The sequence below is a fragment of the Talpa europaea genome (genome assembly GCF_964194135.1).
Source record: "Talpa europaea genome assembly, chromosome: 5".
In the NCBI taxonomy this organism is placed as follows: Eukaryota; Metazoa; Chordata; class Mammalia; order Eulipotyphla; family Talpidae; genus Talpa; species Talpa europaea.
Window position 1 is genome coordinate 116,255,492 of NC_140071.1, and position 7,221 is coordinate 116,262,712.

The following is a 7,221-nucleotide window of genomic DNA, read 5'->3' on the forward strand; positions in this document are numbered from 1 at the left end:
ATATGTTGCTGGAAAAGGGAAAGCTCGGTTACTCACCACTCACGAGGCAGAGACAGGCCTGGAGTTAGGAAGGCAAAGTTTATTCAGAAAACGGGCCAGCTGAGGGGATGGGGAACTCATGTCCTCGCAAAATCATGTCTATTTTCTGAGCAAGAGACTAGCTTTTTTACAGCAGAGTTCAAGGTAGGAGGAGATGAGTTATCTGTCAGTCAAGTCAGGCTGACTCAGTTGTTCATGTTGCCCTGGAGAGTTGTTTCTCCCCCACCCCTGTGAAACTGGTGGTCATTGTGTTGGTGCTGCCCGGGCCTACATAGTTTTATGATGCTTCATAGATCTTTGATTCAGCTGTCAACAGAAAACAACTCACAATGAATGTAGTTAGTGCTGGGAGGTTTGTTCAAGGCCATTTTAGGAAAGTTAATAGGTTAGTTATTGGAGAAACCTAACTATATGGTCTGGAGGTTATGACAATGGCTAGCTCAAGCATTTTCTTTTCCTTTTCCTCTAAATTTTATTTATTTAAAATAAATTCATTATTTACTTATTTTTAACTGAGGTCATATTTGGATATCCCCATTAGCTATTACCACCGTAGTGCATTCACCAACAAATTACCCGTAGTCCCTCACCATAGTCCATTGTGCTTTCTCCCCACTTTGTTCTTGCCTTTCCCGTCCTCCTACCCCCTTTGGTGTTTCAGTTCTGTAGTCAGCTATCAAGGGTTAGTTTAGTTACTTTATATTCCACACATTAGTGGAATTTGATATTTACTTTTCTTTTTCTGACTTATTTCACTTATTTCACCTTCCAACTCCATCCATGTTGCTGCAAATGGCATGAATTTATCTTTTTTGATTGCTGAGTAATATTCCATTACTTTGTCTTTTGATCCACTCATTTGTTTTGGGGCACTTGAGTTGTTTCCATAATTTAACTATAGTAAATAATGCTGCAATAAAATAGAAGTGTAAGTTACTTTTTGAATTGTTTTTGAACTTTTGGGGTAGATGCCTAGGAGTGGAAGTAGTGGATAGAATGACAGATCAATTTTTCATGTTTCGAGACACCTCTGTACTGCTTTCCACAAGGGCTGGACCAGTATATCTTTCCACCAGCAGTGTGGGAGTATACCCTTTTCTTCACATCCTCACCAAGCATTTGTTGTTTCTGGTGTTTTCCATATGGATCATTCTCGCAGGTGTGACATGGTATTTCACTGTGGTTTTGATTTGCATTCCTTTAATAATAAGTGATGGTGAACATTTTTCCACATGACTGTAATCTGAGGAGAGGTGTCTGTTTTGTTGTTCTGCCCATTTTTTTATTGGGTTATTTTTTTGTTTTTATAGAGTTTTATTAGTTCTTTGTATTATCTTTGACATCTGTCCTCTGTCAGATTTATGGTATGCAGCTATTTTTTTTTTTTAAGATTTATTTATTTATTTATACAAGCACTGGGTACAGTCAGAAGTGCGGGAGGGTGAGAAAATTCACCAGAGCCAGAGCCAGAGCCAGGAGCAGAGCAGGCAGAAGGACCAAAGTACACTGCTGAGGGAGCAGCGGGCGGCAGGAGAGGTCTGCGCGCCATGTGGGACCCTCCTCCGGTGGCCGGGGAGCAGCCGGGGATCAAACCGGCGCTGCAGAGGCTGCGGGCAGCTTCGCAACCCAGCGCTCAACCACTGCACCACCGGGGAGGCCCTATGCAGCTATTTTTTTTTTTTTTTATCTCATTCTGTAGGGTGTCTTTTCATTTTCATTATGGTTTCTTTTGCTGTGCAGAACCTTTTTAGTTTGATGTAGTCCTAGTTCATGATCTCTGTTGTTTTTCTTGCTGTTGGAAACAAATCCCTAAAAACATCACTAAAGCTTATGTCATGAAATATTTTGCCTATGTTTTCTTCTATGTACTTTAGGGGTTCAGTCTTTTTTTTTTTTAAAGATTTATTTTTATTTTATTTTATTTATTTATACAAGCACTGGACAGTCAGAAGTGCGGGAGGGTGAGAGAATTCACCAGAGCCAGAGCGGGGAGCAGAGCAGGCAGAAGGACCGAAGGACACTGCTGAGGGGAGCAGCGGGCGGCAGGAGAGGTCTGCGCGCCATGTGGGACCCTCCTCCGGTGGCCGGGGAGCAGCCGGGGATCGAACCGGCGTCGCAGAGGCTGCGGGCAGCTTCGCAACCCAGCGCTCAACCGCTGCGCCACTGGGGAGGCCCAGGGGTTCAGTCTTTTATCCACTTTGCATTCATGTGTGTCTGGTGTGAGATAATAGTCTAGTTTCATTCTTTTGCTTGCAGCTGTCCAGTTTTCCCAACACAATTTATTGAAGAGGCTACTTGTGTTCCAGTGTGTGCTCTTGAATCGTTTGTCATAGATACTTGCAACCATGAAAAGATCAAACTACCAGAAAGTAATAACTCCTCAAATGTAAGTGTAGAAGGATTGCTATAATTGGTTTTCTCCTTCTGAATTATTATTTTCATTCTATTCTAGTAGCTCCATAACTGGTCATGCAAGTAGGAGTGATGGCTGCATTCATCACCAAATGATGTGTTGCTTTCAATCCAGTGAATTATGTGGCCTTCTACAGTAACTAGTACTTGTAAAATAAAGTCTGGGGCTTTGTCATAAACCTTTGCATGGAGCTGACATGAAGTCAGAAGTACTGGTTTTTGTCTAGAAGCAAATCTCTCTGCATAACCTCATGTCCATAACCAAAGGTGTGTTTAATGCAGTCCACCAGTGGTGCATAACAGCAGTCGTTTACAACACAGCGATAGACCTGATTTGCTAGAACTCCCTCTGGAATCTGAGAAGTGGCCTGTAACATACTATTTATAACAGACTTGGAGGATGGAATTTCCTCATGTTCCTGTAGAAATCTCTCTGGTATTATCTGTGCCATTCATGAGGTTGCATACTCCCCCTCATTGGAGAGTTCCAGGAGCACTGAAGCAGCTCTATTTTTCACCACTCCATCCAGGTGCCACTGCTAATAAATTTTACAGTCTATTGTGTGGCATGTGTTCTTTTAATATATTTCCAGCACTCCTGGGAGAAGATGTTCAGCAGAGTGGCCTGCAATTGACTGGGGAACCTCTACTTCAGCTCCTCAGACTCTGCCTGGTGGGTGGCATAGACCTAAGTGCTGGGCTTTGGTGAGTATAATGTTGGATCAGGGACTGAGGGGTGGTGGGGACAAGCTAATAGCACCCTGGACTGGTGTAGCCTTAGTGCTGGGATGAAGTATGGGGAGACAGCAGCAGGGCACTGGGGCCTCATCTTTCTTGGCTAGTCCCTATCTCCCCTCAACCCCTTATCGCATGCATTTTCTCATTTATCTAGTTGCTTTGTGCTTTCAACTATAGATGTAACAGTCAATAAATCTAGTATAGGAATTAAAAACTCCTATAATCCTACCACACTGCTATAACCACTAAAATAGGACTTGTAAAAGTATTGTGGTAAGGACCAGTTTGTTGCTTTTATTTCCAATCTGTAAGAGAGCAATATCATTGTAAAATACAATAAAAACAAAACCCTAGAAAAATCAGATTGAAAAAGATATAAAGAATCAAATTCTATTTTATTAAACGCTACTGAAAATTACTGTCAAATTATTACAAGCATTTTTAAGTGCTTAGTTTCAATTTCTGTATTTAAACACATGTAGCAAACAGTTTCACAGTTTAAAAGGACTAAAATAAAACACATGTAATTGCAAAAGAATGAAGCTTGACTACTACCTAACACCATGCACAAAAAACAACTCAAAATGGATTAAAGAACTAGACATAAGATCTGAACCCATAAAATACGTAGAAGGAAATATAGGCAAAACACTACATGATATGCACATCAAAGACATCTTTACAGACACATCACCAAAAGCAGTGACAGTGAAGGCAAAGATAAAAAGCTGGGACTACATCAAATTAAAGAGCTTCTGCACAGCAAAAGAGACAATAACAAAAACAAAGAGAAACCCCACAGACTGGGAGAACATTTTTGCACACAACACTAATGATAAAGGACTGATCACAAAAATCTACAAAGAGCTGATGAGACTCAACAAAAACAAAGAAAATAATCCAGTAAAAAAATGGGCAGAAGAGCTAAAAAAACTTCTCTGAAGAGGAAATGCAAATGGCCAACAGGCATATGAAAAAATGTTCAACATCACTTGCAATCAGGGAAATGCAAATCAAAACTACCATGAGATACCATCTTACACCAGTGAGAATGGCACATATTAAAAAAACTAGCAACAACAAATATTGGCGAGGTTGTGGAGAAAAAGGAACTCTCCTGCACTGTTGGTGGGAGTGCAAACTGGTCCAACCACTATGGATAGCTGTGTGGAGATTTCTTGAACTACTAAACATAGAGCTCCCAGCAATTCCAATCCTAAGTAATTACCCAAAGGACACAGAAACATCAATTCCAAAGAGCACCTGCACCCCTATGTTTATAGCAGCACTATTTACAATAGCTAAGCTTTGGAAAAAACCCAAAATCCAAAAATAGATGACTGGATCAAGAAGATGTGGTACATATACACCATGGAATATTACTCAGCATTCAAAAAAGATAAACACATGCAATTTGCAGCAACATGGATGGCGCTGGAAGGGATCATGCTCAGTGAAATAAGCCAGAAAGAAAAAGAAAAATACCAGATGGTCTCACTCATAGCAGGAATCTAGAAAACTTAAATAAGGGACCAGGAAAAAGAGTAACTATAAGAAAGAAAATATCAAAATCAACAAACAACTATGAACCAGAGACACTCTATGGGGGTTGGGGGGCAGGGAAAGGAGGGGATGGGGTCAAAATAAGGGAGTTGTAATTGTATGGGGAATATAAAAATAAAATTTAAATTAAAAAAAATTAAAAAATAAATAAATAAAAATAAAATAAAAAACTATATGTACTTTAGAAAGCTGTTATATTTTCTATTAGTTTATGAAAGTTGACATATGTGAAGCCATTTTTAAAATAGAGCCAGGGAGTTATTACAAAGAAACTGCATTACTGGTCTCCTTGAACTGAGTCAAAGATCTTTGCACTGGGCCAAAAGCAATCGTTTTAAGAAATTGTCAAACAAACAGTTATTTGAGAACTGATGACTGTGATGAGTGTAGCATCAGTCAGTTCACTTTTAATCTTTTCCAAAGAAGCAGTAACTGACTATGGACAGCCAACAAGAGTTTAAGCCTGTTAACACTGTTAACACTGATCAAGTCTTTTCTTTAAACATTCATCTTATCTCTCCTTTTTTCCCATGTAACCCCTGACATTGTACTGCTAAGGGGAACATTTTTGGTTTTCTCTCAGAATCTGTATACCCTGCTACAATTGTTTGATTCCCAAATAAACATGCTTTGCCTTTTAAAAAAAATAAATAAAACTCATGTCTTTAAAGATTAGCTAAATTTCATAGTGGCATTTCATATTTTGAAAACATATTGAAGAATAGGAAGCTTTGTTTTTCTCACTCTCCTCATTAAATAAGATTAGTGTCTTGCTTGTAGTTTTTAAGGAATATGTGACTGAAATATTTCTCTAATTTAAGAACATATTTTGCCACATAAAAAAATAGTATGTATTATGTTCTAGATTTACTACTACAAATTGGCCAAAAATGGCTGAAATAAGTTTGATGTTCTCTTTGGCTAGAAATAAGAGAAACAAGGAGCTAAGTGATTATCTTTCTAAAATTTCAGAGACAGACAACAAAAAAGTATTAACACTGAATTAGAGAGAAGGGTGCTTCTAAATATTCATTCTTTATTAAGATCTAATATCTTGATTCCATCATTTATTTGAGGACAATTTTGTTCAATTTAGCAAGTGTTTAAGTGCCTAATTGTTATGCTAACTTCTTTATAAAGTGATTTAAACTGTTTTAAACCCAATATTAATGACTTCATCACCTAAAACAACATCAGTATGTATAAATGAATCAAAAATAAATCGTTGATTTATTTACAAATGACTGGTTCTATAATCTTTGATCAGAGACAAATCATAGAATAAAGTTATTCTGCTAGCATTGTCCTTTTTTTTTTAAAGATTTATTTATGCATACAAGAGCTGGGGTACAGGCCAGAGATATGGGGGGTGTTGAGAGGATTCACCAGAGACAGAGTGGGGAACACAACAGGCAGTTCGACTGAAGTACACTGCTGAGGGGAGTAGCCGGTGAGTCAGGAGAGGTCTGCTGCGCCATGTGGGTTGCTCCCTGGCTGGGCGGGGATTGAACTCGTGCTGCAGAGACTTCAGACAGCTTCATAGTTTGTATCTTAACCCCTTGTGGCACCAGGGAGGCCCCGCTAGCCTTAAGTCTTGATGACTGGTTTATCTCCTAAGACTATATGCTTTCCTCATCCATAGAGCCCTGGCTAACCACAATTTCAAATTCATGCGCAAATATAATTTTTAAATATCTGAAATGGTTATAGAGAAATTAATGCTTTGTTCCATCTTAGACTTCTTCTAAAGATAATGTCCGTGCTTTGTTTTATTCATACATATTTCTTTAGACAGAAAAAACATAAAACAATACTCACTGACCCTTTGCCACAATCTACTTTCTAAAAAACAAGAAACAAAATTAAAAATGAGAAACAATTTTAAAAGCATTATTCTAATCCATCATTGCCAGGAATTTAAAATAGTGATAAATTCATTTGAAAATCCATTTGAAAAACTTAATTGCCCAACTGATCTATCTAAAGATACCATGATCCAGAGATGCACATACGGTCAATGTTTATTGTATTTTTCTGATGAGCTCTTCCTGTCCATTCTCCCTCCATCCCTGCAGACTTATTGGGAGACATTTCTCCCTGGATTCCCTGCACTACTGCATATCTTGCGAGTGAAACCTGGCTGCCTCTATCCTGGCTTATCTTTTCAAGGAATACATAGATAATTTATCTCACTGGAGCAAAGAAGAGGTTTATTTACTATCCCAGAGGATACAGATAATGTTACCCCCACCCCAGGGCAAAGGTCAGACATGCATTTCCCATCACAAAAGATTTGGGTGCCCTAAGTTCAGGTTTTCTCATCTATAACATGTCCAGCTGTAAGCACCACCTTGATTTCTTCATGCTGCTCTGTGGAATTGAAGATTGGAACCAGAGCAAATGCTGATATTCTGGCTACTACTGTTGGTATGAGTAATACGTTGTTCTTTGTTGTCTAATGCAGGAGTC

General features: G+C 38.8%; 1 pseudogene across 1 annotated transcript; it reads right to left on the reverse strand.

Annotated features, from left to right (window-relative positions):
- Positions 1-2,487: 2,487 nt before the first annotated feature.
- On the reverse strand, positions 2,488-3,135 carry LOC311170634 (CDAN1-interacting nuclease 1-like; annotated as a pseudogene). The gene has a single exon. The product of its transcript is annotated as a CDAN1-interacting nuclease 1-like (transcript).
- Between the last annotated feature and the right edge of the window lie 4,086 nt (positions 3,136-7,221).